Below are 15,665 nucleotides of genomic sequence, written 5' to 3'. Positions count from 1 at the left end.
ATAATATTCCATCCCATAATACCAGGGCTTCCCTGGTAGCTCAGATGGTAAGGAATCTGCCCTTAATGCAGGAGGCCCAGGTTCCATCCCTGGGTTGGGAAGGTTCCCTGAAGAAGGAAATGGCAAGCCACTCCAATATTCTTACCTGGAGAATCCCATGGGCAGAGAAGCCTGGCAGGCTACAGTCCATGGGGTCACAAAGAGTCAGACACTAGCAACTAACGCTTTTCCCAAAATATTCACAGAAATTCAACTCCTGCCCACTTTGTCTGTAGTAGTGGTGGGACAGTGGAAACCCAACTTGTTTCTTCTAGTCTCTCTGCATCCTGTCCACCCCTTACCCCAAGCCAGTTACCCTCCACTTACCAGCATCTAACTTTACCTTTATGTCACATTCCTAGGGATGGTGGCAAAAGTTACTATAATGAAGCCACACTCCTTAAGCTTCTAATGTTTCTCTTTCTCACTTAATTTCTTTTAACTTTCTATTTTGAAATAATTGTATACACACAGGAAGCTGCAGAACATTTGAATGTTGACAGTTGTTTACCCGAGATGAGAGCTGTAGTCACACACGCTGTGTTCCCCTTCCTGTAGGTCTCTGCCCTTTGGGGTCTCAACCTGAGGCTAAGAGTCCGTGGAGACTGGAGAGTTATGAACTTTTGGAGTCTTAACTTTCTTGGAAGCCAAATGACTTTCTACATATACATGTCAATGTTTTGTTCCCTCAAAAGATCATGTTTAAGGGACTTCCCTGGTGGTTCAGTGGCTAAGACTCCAAGCTACCAGTGCAGGGGGCCTGGGTTCCATCCCTGGTTGGAGAACTAGAATGCACAGGCCACAGCTAAGAGTTCACCTGCCGCAATGAAAGATCCGGCATGCCACAGCAAAGATGGAAGATCCAGAGTGGAAATCACAGCTTAGATCCACAAGTAACACCTGGCACAACCGAATAAATATTTTTTTAATCCATTAAAAAAAAAAGAGCCTGTTTAAAAGATACAGAGCTCTCTCTAAATATCCAAGTTATGCTTTCGTGATTACCGAGTCTAATAGAAATGAATTCAATTTTCTCTTTTTGCTATTTAAATTTGTCTTATCTGACACTGGCCTCTCCCTACCTTGTGAAATTACCCATTTTTTTCTGCTAACTCTCAAAAAAGAATTCCAATTTTTGTGATTCTTGATATAGAATTTCATTTTGATAAGTATCTCAGGGATTTCTACACCCAATGGATCAAAAATCCACCTGAAAATAATTTTTTTTAAAGCCACTGTGATTTTTATTTGCAAAAGAGCAATAAGTAAAGGGAGCACTCTGTCAGGAGGAAAGTTACCAGATGGAGAAGACTAATGAGATCTAGGTTTCTGCTTTAAAATCTTTCAGTGCTAGCAAAGAGCTGTCAGTGAATAGTTCAATCCTGGTTTCCTAAAAGAATGTCACGTGTGACCCCATGGACTGTATCCTACCAAGTTCCTCTGTCCAAGGAATTTTCCAGGCAAGAAAACTGGAGTGGATTGCTATTTCCTGCTTCAGGGGATCTTCCCCACCCACGGATCGAACCCACATCTCTTGCATCACCTGCTTGGCAGGCAGATTCTTTACCACTGGCGCCACCTGGGAAGGCACTTGCAGCTAAAATGGCATTTCCTGCATAAGACCCAGGACATTCAGGTTTTGTTTTCTGATGAGAAGGTGGGCCACCCACGTCAGCCTGGATGATAGCCCGAAGGGGTCCTTAGTGGGCCTGAAGCCTTGTCCCTCAATGCCAGCACTGCCCACTGCAGGGGTCAGCCTAGGATCCCCGTCTAAAGGGTAAGAGCACCAAATAGAGACCCATAAAATGTTGGATGGCTCTGAAATGCCCTTGTCCTGGGGGTTGCTGAGAGCTTACCATGGGGTATCTCATGGCACTCAACCCAGACTCCCAAGCTGTATGGTATTACTTTGGGGGAAAGTTCCTGACTATGAAAGCAATCATATACTCATTTCAAAAACAATTTGGGGAATTGAAATAAGTAAAAGGAAAAAAAAATAAATGTAACTGTGCCATCCAGAAATAGCCACTGTTAATGTTTGGTATTCCTTCCTGTTTTCAGGTATGTGTGTATTGCCTTCTAGACAAAGTAGGACTCAAAGTATACATAGAGTTTGGGATTCTGCTTCTTTCCATGTCATTAGATAATCTTGGCTGTAAATAATCAACTGTACAATATTCCACCATATGGGCGTACCATGTGTTCATTCATTCTATCACAGGACTTTCTTTTATTGTTTCAAGTATTTTTTTAATGATAGATGATGCTATAAGGGGAAAAAAAAGCATCCTTGTTCATCAGTCTGTATCTTTGCTCTTCTCTGATTCTTCCCTGGATGTAGATTTCTAAAAGTATAATAAGCAGATAAAAGGAAGAAACATATTTATGACTCTTGATGTGCATTGCATGCTAAACAATTTTCCATGAAATTTGTACCAACTCAACTTTCCAGCATGTCCCACAATCACACACAAAACATGTACAAGAAACATTAAAGTGCCCACTTTATAAAATAATTAGTAGTTCAGGGTCTTTGATTCTTCACATCATGTAACAAGATCCGAAGGGATTGGAAATTCTGCAGGCTTTATTTATTTTATCTTAAAAAGACTTCCCACATGGCACCAGTGGTAAAGAATCTGCCTGCCAACGCAGGCAATGCAAGAGACATGGGTTCAATCTCTGGGTGAGGAAGATCCCTGGAGAAGGAAGTGGCAACCCACTCCAGTATTCTTGCCTGGAAAATTCCATGGACAGAGGAACCTGGTGGGCTACAGTCCATGGGGTCACAAAGAATTATAAAAGGGTGGGGGGAACTTCCCTGGTGGTCGAGTGGTTAAGACTGTGCTCCCAATGCAGGGGGCATGGGTTTGAACCCTGGTCAGGGAACAAAGATCCCACATGCCACTTGGTGCAGTCAGAAAAAAAGAAGCCTAACAAAAGAGCTCCTGGAAGCATACATAGTACCTTTGCTCAAATTGGGAAATTCACACCTTTCTCAAGACCCTTACTGCCATCTGCCAGAAAGCTACCAGCGTTTATGATGACTGCAGTGGAACTGGAGGCCCTGTGAGCTGTGTGGGGCTCACTTGGTGCTCTTGAGCAATGTGTCACTGCAGGCTAGAGGCTTATGTACAAAACTGTGTGTCTGTCACTGCAGGCCAGATACGCGACAGCATCTCTCACTTCCTCCCCAGCACACACACTCTCTCCACCACACTGCTGCTTGCAACAGCCAGGCACCATTCATTAGAAAGCCTCAAAGCCTCCTGTTTGCCTGACCACGACAATTGCCCCCCCAGGTTTCTGCTTTCACAGGTGCTCCAGCCCGGCTTGCCTGCGCTCTCTGTTTGCTCCATTTAGATGTCCCCGCAGTGCCTCAAATTTGTCAGAGGAGACAAATCTCATTCTCTCTGCCCCACTTCTCGGTCTCTCCCGGGATGCTTATCATCTTGGGGTTGTCAGCAAATCACTCCTGCCCTTCACACCCCACCGCTGAGCTGTTGCCAAATTCTGATTATTCCTGCTTCACTCCCCTTCATGCACCGCTCTCTTCGATGCCCCTGAATCCATTAACTCCAATCCCAGGACATTAACAAGCCCCGGTGATGGAAAATTACTCCAGCTTCTGATAACTGGCAGCTTCACTGTGCCCACCTCAGACTCAATGAACACACTGATGCTTATGAAATCTCCTGCCTTCCTCTGCACCCTCCCTGCAGCCCCAAACTTCTGTACTGAGCCTAGAATGGAAAACAGCACCGAACAGAGGTACCCAGAGACATAAATGATGGAGCTCTCTGCCTTTGGCAAATAGATGTTCGAAGTGTCAACTTAAAAAAAAAATAGTCACAACCTGGAAGTTGACAGTTATGTTTTATTCAGTGGGAATTTTTAGGACTTCAAGCCAGGGAGACAGCATGTCAAGTGATCCTGGGAGAACTAGTCCGGGGATGGGGTTGGGGGTGGGAGGAGTCAGATTATATAGAAGTTTGCAGCCAGGGGGAGGCAGTCTGAACATTGAAAGATTTATTATTAATTAAGGAAAACCAGATCTCTCAAGGAATTTAGCACTTTTCTATGTATGGGACGGCACAAGATTCTTGGCTTACTGAAATCATCCTGCAATTTGATTTTTCACATCCTTACTTCCTCACTCATGGTAGGGAGTGGAGGCAGTGCAGTGGCTGCCAGATAACAGACATTGTTCTTCCTAGGCTCAGAAATTCACATTTGGAGGGCCGGTATCCCTAATGACTGTGACATCCTTGTTTATTGATATGGCAGGAAATACTCCATTTCATTTAAGTTTATACATGAGTGAGTCAGGTCAAAGGCAATGATGCCACCGGACTGCTGTAGGTGTTGGGCAAACACAGCTAAAACCCACTGAGGGGAGGGGGTGGGGTCCCTTGATAACAGCCAGGTGAACACCCAAGCTCCACTGTCACACTGCAGTCTCCAGACAGAACCCTAACAGACCTCCATTTTCTGCACGCGAGTGCAGTTTTGCTTTTGAGCTTCCAGTGGAAATTCTAATGCAGGTGACACCCCTCAGACTCACTGTGGTTCTGATGAGACAGAAACCCCCAGCATCAGACACTCCCCATGGGGCCACTGCTTTCGTTTTAAGATCAGAGCATGAGGTGAGGCGGCCAGACAAACAATACGTCTCAGAGAAAACCTACTACTCCCCAAAGCCCCTCCTCACCTCTCGTTCTGGAACTTCCCCTCATGTTAGTCGCTCAGTCATGTCCGACTCTTTGCAACCCTGTGGACTGTAGCCCGCCAGGCTCCTCTGTCCATGGAATTCTCCAGCCAAGAATACTGGAGTGGGTTGCCATTCCCTTCCTTCTCCAGGGCATCTTCCCAACCCAGGGACTGAACCCAGGTCTTCTGCATTGCAGGCAGTTTCTTTCCCATCTGAGCATAGGAAAATTCCCCTTAGGAAATTGGGAAAAAAGAGAAAGAGTCATCATGAGCTGCTGCCCTGAGCACTTATCTACATTTTGGGAAACAGTTATGACCATAATTAATCCTGTCTCCTCCATTTCCATTGAGAAGTAAACTAGGGAAAAAATGGTTCATAGTAAAGAATTTGGCCTTGCCCAAAGAGATTTCTGAAAGGAAATCAGCCCTGAATACTCATTGGCAGGAGTGATGCTGAAGCTCCAATACTTTTGGCCACCTGATTCGAAGCATTGAACTCATTGGAAAAGACCCTGATGCTAGGAAAGATTGCCTCAGTGAACATGAGTTTGAGCAAACTCCCAGGAGATACTGAAGGACAGGGAAGCCTGGAGCACTGCAGTCCATGGGGTTGCAGAGAGTCGGACACGACTGAACAACTGAATAACAGCAAAAGGGAGACCTGACCTTTGCCCTTGACTTCTGGAAAGTAATCTATGTCTCGAGGTGGAGCTAGTGGTAAAGAAGCTGCCTGCCACTGCAGGAGATGTAAGAGACGCGTGTTCAATCCCAGAGTTTGGAAGCTCTCCTGGAGAAGGAAATGGCAACCCACTCCAGCATTCTTGCCTCGAGAATCCCATGGACAGAGAAGCCTGGTGGGCTACAGCCCATAGGGTTGCAAAGAGTCGGACATGACTGAAGCGACTTAGGACGGACAGACCTGATAAGAGGGTCTTTGTTTAGGGCAAGAGCGGGCCATGCCTCATGGCTTCAGGGAGTTGGCCAAGCCAGAAAGACCAATCATGGGATTTAGGACGGGGGCTTTGGGTCACATGTTATCAAGGAGCCTAGAGAATGAGTTTAACCACATGGGAGATCAATCCATCCATCATGTCTATATAATGAAGCCCCAACAAAAACTGAGGTGAGCATCCCTGATTGGCAATATTCCATGCATAGCGTCACACACCAATACTTGGGGGGAGAGGACAGAGTCCATCCTGACTCCACAGGGCAGAGAGGACTCCAGAAAACTGGCCCAGACTCTGCCCTGTGTCTCTCCCTTTGGCTAATTTCAGTCTGTCTCCTTTTCCTGCAATACGCCACAACTGTGAGTGCTGCAGCTTTCACCGAGTTCCGTGGGTCTTTCTAGCACATCATCAAACCTGAGAGTGGTTTTGGCAAGGCCCCAGACTTGAGGACAGCGTCCAAAGTGAGGGCAGTCTTGACGACTGCACCTCCGAACTTTGCAGTTTGGCTCACAGGCAAATGAAAACAAAGAATAATGTGATCCAGGTTGGTCCACAAGGACACTTTATGACAAGGTTGCTGGGTTCTGAAAATGAGGTGATATAAGCCATTTCAAAGACCTGTTAAACATTTCTCATCTTCCCATAAAAGTGTGTGGTTGATGCTGACCACAGACAGAGAAACTGGCCAGAAGATTCTCGAAGCCCCTCAAATCCAGTCTCATCCTGGGGGGTGGAACCCACTCTGTGTGTAAGCCTCCAGAAGTTTCCCATCACATTTAGAATGAAACCCAGACTTCTAACTCTGTTCATGTGTTTGTGTGTTTGGAAGATTCCACAGCTAAAATGTAAATCTAAATGGGTGCTGGGCCATAATAGACGCCTTCAAATGTTTGCTGAATAAATGAGTAGCTCAAGTAAAAGGAATTAAAAGTGCTCATTTTGCCAACAAAATTTCACCTCTGGCTTAATTCTTTTCTGTTTTCTTTCTTTAATTGATATATAATTCATGTACCATAAAATCCAGACTTTCCATTTGGGGGTTTTAGTGTATCCACAAAGTTACACAACCATCACCAGTGTTTAATTTCTCTGGCTTAATTTTTTATCATAAATTTCTCTCTCTCTTTTTTTTTAATAAACTAACTTATTTTTGGCCATGTGGCAGGTGGGACCCTAGCTCCCTGAGCAGGGATTAGAACCCATGTATCTTGCATTGAAAGTATAGAATCTTAACCACTGGACCACCAAAAAAGTCCCTCTCTGGCTTAATTTTAGTCCCTGTTTGTCCTTCCTCTCCACCATGTGGTTCTAATGAAAGTGTTAGTCGCTCAGTCATGTCCTAATCTTTGCCACCCTGTGGACTAGGCCGCCAGGCTCCTCTGTCATGGCAAGAATACTGGAGTGGATAGCCATTCCCTTCTCCAGGGGATCTTCCCGATCCAGGGATCGAACCAGGGTCTTCTGCATTTCAGGCAGATTCTTTACCCTTTGAGCCACTTGGGAAGGCTGCCAATCACAATACCCTATGCACATCAATCATCAGGAGGATACACAGCCCAGGGAAGACCACACTCCTCCCCAGCACTTTCCAACAAAAACTAAGAAAACCAAGAGCTTCCTTCTTAGTTGGAGGAGCTGTGAGAAATGAATATGGAGCTAGTGGTGCCCACATCCCTGCCATGTGGAAATAGCCAGTCCATAATAGGTGGAATAAATCTGACACCCAGAGAGACAGAGAGAGGGAACACTGGTTCTGGTTGTCCCTGAGGCCAACCACACCACCCGACTTCCCACAGTTTGGTTACGTAACCCAATCATTCTCTCTCCGGCCAGTGGTTTTCTGTAACTTGGAACCTAAGATGTTCCTTGAGACAATACAGTCCTTGTCTGGCTCACACGTTCCCTCCACACATGTTTATTAAGTATTTACTGCTTGCAGGGCACTGGTCTTGGAGCATGTGCTCTAGAGGGGTGCGTGGCCAGGGCTTTGAGAGAGCAACATGCAGAGCAAAGCATCTCCCCCACTGCCAGTGAAGCAGGAGAGACTTAGGGAGAAAATGACATCTAAGCTAAGACCTGAAGTCAGAGAGGAATTACTATCAGAAGAGAGGTACATAAGATGCTAAGGGGAATCAGAACACATTCCCATCAGGAGTCTCCCAGCAGGAGAGGTAAGGGGTGCTCCGCAAAGGGCAGGACATTAGAATTAAGCTTTAAAGGATGGATAAGATGCAAATATTTAGGGAAAGGGCACAAGAACATCTCAGCAGAGGAAATGTTGAGCAAAAGCCAGATACAGGGCTCAGTGAGAAGCTAACTGGAAACTGGGATGCACAGAGGGAAGTGGTAGCTTTTAGGTTGTAAAGGTAGGTTGGGAGCACACAGCAGGTCAAAGCCCCGAGGTGCAGCAGAGCAGCACCCTCAGCTCTGTGCTGCAATGTGCAGCAGGATGTGAGACAGAAAAGCTGGATGAGATAGGGGGTCAAAGAAACCAGTTTGGTGCTTATTTAACAGCGCAGGGAACAAGACGATCTGCCCAGCACAGTGGTAAAAGAAATAGATAAGAATATACCTTGGCATCACTGAAGAGGCAGAAAAGATGAGATTTAACATTGTGATTAGAAGTAGAGAAAGAGGAACTAAACATGATAACGATGACAATGATGATGGTGGTGATGGTAACCAATGGTCATCAGCCCCAAACTGGACCAAGCCCTTTATATGCGTTATCTTGTCTAATCTTCACAACCCTATAAAATAGATCTGATTATTACCCCCATTTTACAGTCTAGGAAACTGAGGAACAGAAAGATGATGTAATTTGCACAGAGAATCTGAATTAACTTTTTTTTTTTTTTTAAGGAATCCAGGCAGGGACTCAGGAAGGAGGATAGAGTTATTGCCGCATGGAACGAGGGTAAGCTGCCTATCTAGATGAAGCTGAGCCCCAAACTTCAGCTTGAATGTGTCCCTGCCAGACAGCAGTAGTCTTACCTACATTTTCTTCATGAGTACAACGAAGTACAAAATCCTAAGGTTTCTTAAATCAGGATAGATTATCTTGACTGCTCCCCCATCCACCATGCCTGTCACTCTGTGACAAAAGGAAATTAGATTCATCTGATCAGCTTTGTTTTTCACAAAACTATGCGGGATGATAACCCAGTACCCTGTGGTCTTCTAGGTGTTTGCAAATTGATTTTTTGATTATTTGTTCCAGTGATTTTCCAAGTATTCAGTGTTTTTCCAGGTTGTTCAGTTTTACAACGTGGGTAAGTTAAAATTCCTATTTGCCTTCCTTTTCCTGCATTAATATGAAGTGTTAATGTTGCAATTAGTTAGGACATCTTTTATGTGTAACATATATTTCTGAGGGAACATACATACAAATCTGTGTGACTCCAGGTACCCATGTGAGTAGGCATAAAATGATATCTGTTCAGACTCCCCCCAAATTTATGATCAAATACAAAAATAAAAGCATGCTGAGAACCTACAACTAATTCAAATGTCCCAAAGATCATCTCTCTCTAGAAATGTGTATATGGTGAATTAAAATTTAATAACTCAAAACGTCAAACGGAAAGATGTTACAACTGTGTTGTTGCAGCTATACTTTGAACATTGACCCAAAGCAAGATACAACCAAATTCTTCAAATTTATCTTCTCTGCACCCAGTGGTGCAAGAGGGAGTGGTGACTGTCAAGGACACCATGAAAGAGTCAATTTAGGGAGATACATAATCTAAAAATCCAAACCTAGGACTTCCCTGCTGGAGCAGTGGTTAAGAATCTGCCTGCCAGTGCAGAGGACACAGGTTCGAGCCACAGTCAGGGAATAGCCCACATATCATGAAACAACTGAGCCTCTGCATCGCAAATACTGAGCCCATGAGCCACAACTACTGAGCCCTCACACTGCAACTACTGAAGCCCGCACATCCTAGAGCCAGTTCTCTGCGACAAGAGAAGCTATTGCAATGAGAAGTCCGCCCACCTCAGCCAGAGAAAGCCAGTGCGCATCAGTGCAGCTATAAGTAAATAGATATTTTATTTTTTAATAAATAAATATTTTAAAGGTAAATTAAAAACCAAACCTGGGGAATCCGAAGCATAAAATCCAGGACCCAGTGCTTCATGGGTAAAATGAAAGGCTCCATTAAATGATTGCCAAGGGCATTTGTAGCTCAAAATAGTCTATGAATATAAAGACTGATAAGGAAGATGATTAATGAAACTATGGCAAAATGTTTTGCAAAAAATACAAAGTTATAAAAATAGCAAATAAAATTCAAGCAAATATTTCCCCACAAAGTTAAGCTGTTTTCACTTAATTAAGTACGTGTCTATAGAGGCATCTACTATGCTCTGCGTCTCTTAAAGTATCATATTCATCCAAAGGATGCTTGTGTCAAATCTGTGTGGCCACAGATCTATTTTATGGAAATGAATGATTCATAGGATGGGTGGATTTAGCAGTCTTCGTGTGAATGGAACTCACCTGCCATAAGAAAGCAAGTTTCAAGACAAACAGAAACCACAGCTCCTCAGTGGCAGCCGCCCTCCCTCTCCCCACTCATTTTAGATCCAGGAGCCCTGGAGACGGCATTATTGCTTGCTGTTTTTCTAGAACCTCGACAAAACCTATGTAGTCCCTTTATTCAACTCTGTTAAGAATGGCATCAGTTTCCTACTGGGCCCCTGGCCAATACAGACATAATAATATTATCTGATAACAAAATAAGGATTAAATTGAAAAAAGTATATAAAACATTTATCCAAGTTCATAGTACGTGCTCAATAAAATACTTGTTATTCAGTGATCTATTATTATGGGGTTTTATATTTTCCTATCTGTTCTGTCCTACTCGACTTAATAAATGCAAATCACCTGCTGATGATCAATTTCTCCTCCAGGCTCTTTATTAGACAATTTGAATAAGCATATATTTAGCCTAGTATGTTTCTCATTGAAAGTGACATTTTTGTGTCCCAGTAAAATCCCAAAGGACTTTAAAAAGAGAGCAAATTTCAAAGTTATGTGGATACCAAGTCTTTTTCACAGTCGTTTCTCAGGGTTAATGGTAGTCTGAGAATAAATTGGGGAAGCTTCAAAGAGTTCGACACCAGTGGGACAGCAGTGTGGCTTCTAAATGCCTGGAGGTTTTCCCTAGCAGCAAATGTTTGGAGAAGCAAGCAAGATAAACGATTACAGCAGAAGATGCACTTATTTGGGTAACAGTTGGAAACTGTCTTGTCGCACATCAGTACTCACATTTCTAATTCTAGAGATCTTATTGAGTGTATCATGGATTCCTGAAGTTTTTAAAAACAGAATGTGTCAAACAGGGCGTGAGACGAAAGTGTTATTTTGCCATTGCCTCACTCCTCAATATGTGTAATAATATAATTTTCTATTTTCCTTCCTCCCCTTCTCCCCCCACCCCAAGATAACTGCTTCAGTGAGCTTTTGAATCACAAAACACAGTAGACTGTATTCTGAACTACTGTGCCCTCAATAATATGACTTTTCTGAAAATCTTGCTGTCCTCAAAGGAATGGCTTTAGGCAACTGAAAAGCCTATAATGTCCTACAATGTGTCTTGTCTTTTTTTTTTTTTCAAAGAAGAGCACTTTTTGATCATTTGTTCCATATTCACGGTACAAGGAGAAATTACGCAGGAAAACCAACTATCTTAGCATGGGGCCGGCTGACTCCCTGCTCCTCAGATTTAAAGACCTGTTTCAAAAGCAAACTCAGCCCTCTTTCGAGCTGCTTCCTTTCCGTTTGGTCCTGCCGGTCGACCGGCTTTGAGTGGGCTGTACAGCCATTCACTCTAGGGTAAACCCCGATTCTCTTCAGCGTCAGTTTCCCCTGGGTGCTCTGAAACAAGGTTAGAGTTCTTTCTAAAAACACCAGTGTTCCCCTAGTTTGGACGTGTTTGAATTATCTTCGTTTTCTGCCCAAAAAGGGGATGGCGTTCCCACACCGGGAGTCGAACCCGGGCCGCCTGGGTGAAAACCAGGAATCCTAACCGCTAGACCATGTGGGAGACGACGAGCAGTGGTGCAAACCTAGACAAATTGAGTCTTGAGGCTCGGCTTCCGCCCGCCCCGCCCCTCCCGACGTCCGCGGACAGGCCGGCGCCTGCGCATGCGGAGCGGCCTGGCGGCCGGCGGCCCGGGGGCGCGGCGCTCGCGTCCCCGCTGCACACGTTCGCGGCCTCCATGATCTCATCCGGTCTCCTGATTCGAGACGCCGCGTCTACGCCTGTGTAGGTTCTAGATTGATGAGTCATTATTCAGAATTCCTCGGGAGAAGCCGGCGGAGCATGGGGGCTGGCGCTGCTCTGGGTGAAGACGTGAAAGCGCCGCCGTAGAGGCCGGCGCGTGCTGGGCGCCGCGGCCCCTGCGAGGCGGCCGCCCGCCCCCTGGCCCCGCGCGCCCAGCCCGGGCAGAGCCGCGCCCGGGGGAGCCCGCCCGGCCCGAGCGTCCCGGCTCCCGGGTCTGCCCGTCTCTCCGCGCCGTGCGGGGCCGCGCGCAGGCCCCGTCCCGCCCCGGAAACGGCCCCTTTCCTCTCAGGGTGCAGGACAGGGGCTGCCCGGAACAGTCCCGGTTCTGTTGGCCCAACGGCAAAAGGCACTGCTTGTGCCGTTGAAAGTGGGAGACGGTGGCTTGTGAACGTAGTTTTTAAAACCGGAGAAAGTCCCTCGCTGCCAGCGGGCGTGAAGGATGGAGGGCCCCCGTGGTTTCCCCGCCCGCTCTCGGCTGGAGCAGCATCTCTCCGGGCGCAGTTTCTCTGCCTGCATCAGCCCCGGGACGAGGGAGCCCGTGTGGGAGAGCTGGTTCTGCTGTTCTCGAGGCGGCTTCAACTACCCAGAAGTTGTTTGCGCGAGCGCCCCACACTTTGGAGCCCACGTTAAAGCTGGCTCTGGTTCTCATTTATTTCCTCCTCATCCCCCACCTGCCAAAGGGTCTGAGAAGGTTCTCGCTCTCCTCTTCATTCGTCAGAGGGGAACTATAAGTGAGTCTTAACATTTATTAACACGGAGGATGCTCCCTCAGAGGGAGTCAACATAATCCAACACCACTAAATGCAATGAAGCTCTGAAGGAAAATCACAGCCTAACTGACTGCAAACCTACTGTGTGTGTTAGACGCGTTCCAGTCTGTTTGCTCATTTCATCTTCATAGTATTCCTATGTGATAGGTCTCATGCGCGTCTTTGGGGGTTCTTCCTGTACCATTTTTTTGCATCTTTGAACAATTTCACTTTATTTGTTTTGCAATCAGTGAGACAGCTGCCTTCCTCTGGCGGACATCTGTTTCGGAACAGTAAAAAAAAACTCTCCAAAACAAACCTCATCAACTACAGAATATCCCACATCTGTGGTTCTCAATCTGAGGTTAGAGAGTTCACGTGTACCTTTCAGTTCTGTATTTCCACGTGATAATTCTTTTTGAAAAGTATCTTACCAGTTTTAAAGATAAAAGTTCCCCTAGTAACCCATAAGACAGGCACCATCCTTCGGATATAACCAAACTGTAACTTTGTCTGGTCTCTTACTATCCCCAATCTGAAATTTGTTCAGTTTTCCCCTTGTAATTGGATGAGAACTTGAGTAGTTACGCGAAAGCCCTATGGTCACTTTATATTTTATTACTATTTTTACATTTACTTATATGGCTGTCTCCTACATGTGAGATCTAGTTCCGTGACCAGGGAGCCAACCTGGGCCCTGGCTGTGGTAGAGCAGCAATCTTAGCCCTGGACTAACAGGGAGGTTCCCCTATGGTCACTTTAAACAATAAAGCACAGCTCAGGACAATATACTATTTAGCAACTCTGTCCTCATTCTAGACAGTTCGTTCCCATCACCCCAGCTTGGGCATGACTTCAGGTTAGGAACAGTGATGAGCTGGATCAGACTCCTGCCAGCTCACAAGATCTTATTTTAGCTTCTCTTTCTAACCCTGTATTCCTGACATCATATTGGTAGATGGCCGTGGTGGAGAGTATTTACACCACAGAAGTAGGCAGATGCTCCAAGGCAGGGCTTAATTACTTTGGAGAGCTGGTGTACTGGTTTAAGAATAGTGAGTTGGTTAAATGGACTCTGGGCTAGGGTCTGTTGTCCAGGAAAGAGGGTGTGTTCTATTTCTCATTTCTTTCTTTGGCCTTCGTCCCATTGATGCTTCAAGGCCCTCCAAGATTGGAGTGTGGGGGAGAGCAAGAGGAAAGGAGACTGAAACTTCCTACTGGACTGCTGCCACCAAGAGTCAGCTTCTTTCTTTGGGGGCCTGAGCTCTTTTTCACATGGTTTTAGGGCTCTTTTCTCCGTGGTTCTCTATGAGTTCACCAGAGGCTTCCTTGCTAGGACCCCTTGGACGGTGTCTCCCAGAGGCTGGCAGTGGCCCCCCAGTGTAGGTCTTATACCAGTGACACCATTGCCTTTGTTTAACTGCAGATTCCCAGCCCCGCCCAGAGCTCCTGAAGGAGCAGGGCCTGGGAGTCTGAATTTTAACAAGCACACCACCCCCGCTCCTCCCAAATGACTCAGATGCCACTAGAGCTTGAGAAACCCTTACATGACCCTAAGTTCCCTTCAACCTCTAGAAGGCCATGACCTCTGAAGCACAATTTCCATCATTTCCTTTTCCTACTGAAAAACCTGAGGGGGGAAAAATTACTCCTAGTTGCCATTTTTGTTGTTCTTTAGTTGCTAAGTCATGTCCAGCTCTTTGGGACCCTATGGACTGTAACCTGCCAGGCTCCTCTGTCCATGGGATTTCTCAGGCAGGAATACTGGAGTGAGTTGTCGTTTGTCTTCAGGAGATCTTCCCAGCCTCGGGGTCGGACTCGAGTCTCCTGCATTGGCAGGCAGATTATTAACTACTGAACCACCAGGGAAGGCCCAGTCCCCTGTTGAGTAAAATCTATAAATTCCGTGGCCAAACCATCCCAGCTTGCTATAACCCAGCCCTCACATAACCTGCTAATATTATCCTCCCACGCCTGGTCTTCAGCGATTGCGTGCCGGTCTCCCTGCTTTCTCTGTCCCACTTGCCCCTCGTGACGTCCTGCCCTGATCTCTTTGTTCCATTTCAGTCTGCACCTTCCCTACTCGTCTTCCCACATCTGACCCCAACTCCAAGGCCAGCTCAACCCCCATAAAGCCACCTCAGGGCTGTGGGTTCATTGCCTCTGAATCTCAAAGCACAGGCCTCTAAAAAATGGTGACAAGGCTTATGCCTAGCCACCCTTATTATTTAAGTTATTTAATAGGAAAGTCCATGAATAAAAATCAGATTCCATAATCCCCCTGGGAACCCAGTCCTGCAGTCACTCCTTTTTGCCAAGTAGTCCTTCCTTTTATCTAACTTAAATACTTCCTGCTGTACTTCTGTGTGAAAGCTGCCTCCTTTTAACCAACAGTATGAACAAAATGTTCCTGGGAGAAGGGAAAAAACACACATTTTTGAAGTTTAGCCAGACCAGTAAGTGAGCTGAATTTCTTTAGTTCCACACACACACAAAAAAAAGCCTCCTTGTTGACAGAAGGAACCGCTATTCCTGTTCCCATGCATCTAAGGCTGACTCTCACTGGGCAGCTCTCCCATTTCATCCACCATTTGATACATTTGATCCTGGAAAAAAGCCCCAAATACATTCTACTTGCCGGGCATCTAGATTAACCAAAGCAGAGAGTGCAATTCAGGTCCCCTGCCTGCCAGTCATTTAGGAGCGCGGATGGTTTCCATTTCAGCGGGCCCGGGAGTCACCCTTTATAAGGGCATCGAAAATAAATGCCAATTAAGTTCCACTCTCCCAAGGAGAGCTCTGGCAGGCACAGACCCAGCCTAGGGCATTAAGTTAACCTCAAAGCTCTTTTGGGTAACAGCACCTGCCCCTGCTGACCAGTTGGGGTGAGTTAATCTTCATGGCCTAACACTTGGTTCAGTTTC

General features: G+C 45.9%; 1 non-coding gene across 1 annotated transcript; it reads right to left on the bottom strand.

Annotated features, from left to right (window-relative positions):
* Window positions 1-11,680: 11,680 nt before the first annotated feature.
* TRNAE-UUC (transfer RNA glutamic acid (anticodon UUC)) lies at window positions 11,681-11,752 on the bottom strand. Its single transcript has one exon. It is a non-coding gene; the product is annotated as a tRNA-Glu (tRNA).
* Window positions 11,753-15,665: the final 3,913 nt, after the last annotated feature.

The sequence above is a fragment of the Moschus berezovskii genome, chromosome 13, assembly GCF_049115385.1.
Source record: "Moschus berezovskii isolate FMDL1 chromosome 13, NW_MosBer_1.0, whole genome shotgun sequence".
NCBI classification, from domain to species: Eukaryota; Metazoa; Chordata; class Mammalia; order Artiodactyla; family Moschidae; genus Moschus; species Moschus berezovskii.
This window is presented reverse-complemented; position numbering and strand designations above follow the sequence as displayed.